The sequence below is a fragment of the Prinia subflava genome, chromosome 8 (genome assembly GCF_021018805.1).
Source record: "Prinia subflava isolate CZ2003 ecotype Zambia chromosome 8, Cam_Psub_1.2, whole genome shotgun sequence".
In the NCBI taxonomy this organism is placed as follows: domain Eukaryota; kingdom Metazoa; phylum Chordata; class Aves; order Passeriformes; family Cisticolidae; genus Prinia; species Prinia subflava.
In genome coordinates, this window is record NC_086254.1 from 31,153,404 (window position 1) to 31,155,179 (window position 1,776).

Consider the following 1,776-nt stretch of genomic DNA (forward strand, 5'->3'; position numbering starts at 1 on the left):
CACCAGAACACAGGGCCCACCCCAGGCACCGTGTCCCTGAGCGGGGCCACCCAGCCCAGCCCCAGCCTGGCAGCAGGGGACCCACTCTGCCTGTGGGCAGAGCATGGCCAGCACCTGCCTGTCCTGCTGCTGGGGTCCATCTTCATCCCAAGACCATGTTCTCCTCCTCACCTTTCTCATCCACTTTGAAGTCTTCAACATATTCTTCTATTTTCACCTCCATCTCTTGCTCCCTCTCGTCCTCCACATCCACCTCCATCTCTTCCTCCCTCTCATCCTCCACATCCACCTCCATCTCTTCTCCACCATAATCTTCTACATCTGCTTCGATGTTTTCCTCCATATCAATCTTAATGTCCACCTGCATCTCCTCCTCAGTGTCTGTGACAGCCTGCAGAGGGAGCAAAACCTCAGAGTGAGGTCCCTGTCCCACACCACTCCCACAGAGCTCCAGCCCACCACACTGGGGGTGTCCACCCCCATGGAATGGCACCACACCTTCATTGGGACCAAAGGGAGCCTCCTGCAGGGGTGGATGGCAAGGTCCAGCCATCAGGGACCATTCAGGACTGATGACAATGTCAGGGTCCTGGTGAGAAGCAGGGTGACGGGGATGCTCTCAGAGCAGGGTGCAGGGTGGGGTGACACAAGGGCCAGTGGTTGTTTTGTGCTCTTTGCTGGGAGATGAAAGCCTCAGCTGGAGCCCTTCCTGTGCAGTGCTAACACAGGAATTCAGTGATAAACTCGCTCTGCTGTGTGCGATGGGGACCACCCTGAATGGTTTACCTTGGAATGGACCCTGAAGATCATCTTATTCAAATCTGAGCTTCCTCCCCCCAGAACAGGTTGCTCAGAGTCCTATCAACCCTGGCCTTGGATGTTCCAAGGCATGGGGCATCCACAGCCTCTGTGCACAGCCTGGGCCTGTGCCTCACCACCCTTAGTGTAAAAAAACAGCTTCCTTTTAACCTAAATCAACCTCCTGCAGTTAAAAGCCATCCTCCCTTCTCCTCCCACCACAGACCCTGTTGAACACTCTGTCCCCATCTTTCCTGTGTGACCCTTCAAGCCCTGCATGGCTGCAGTGAGGCCCCTCCATGCAGTGAGCCCTCTCTTCTCCAGGCTGAGCATCCCCAATTCCTTCAGCCTTTCCTCAGAGCAGAGGGGCTCCAGCCCTTGCAGCACCCCCATGGCCTCCTCTGCACTCCTCCAACAGCTCCAGCTCCTTCCTGTGCTCAGGACCCCAGAGCTGGAGGCAGGGATGGGTCCTGGCAGGGGCTGCAGCTTCATGGGGAGCAGAGGGGAATTTTGTGTTATCCCCTGAAAGGAACTAAATGCCCCCTTGTGCAGAGTGATAAAATCAAGAGAATGGGCAGAGTCCTGCTGTCAGCAGAGCTTCTTTGTGAGGTCTGCAGGGATCCATCAGGAGCAGATCCCGGGTGTCCCTTTGCCTCAGCACCCAGCCCAGAGCAGCTGCACCTTGGCCAGGTGTGGGTCTGTGCCCTGCTCAGCTCTCAGCTCCCTGTGCTCCCACAAGCAGAGGCTCCAAAGCAAACCCTGCCCGTGGGGACACAGGGTCCGTGCCACACTGGCTCCCTCCTGCTGAGACCGGGCCTGCAGCACCCTGGGGTGCCACAAAACAAAGATTTTCCCAAAGGATTTCTGGATCCTGGGGACAGGAGCCACTGCAAAAGCCACTCCTGGCACAGAGGTACCTCTGTCATCCTGCAGCCCAGCTGAAAGGAGAGGGACATGTCATACAAATCTTCAGGGTGT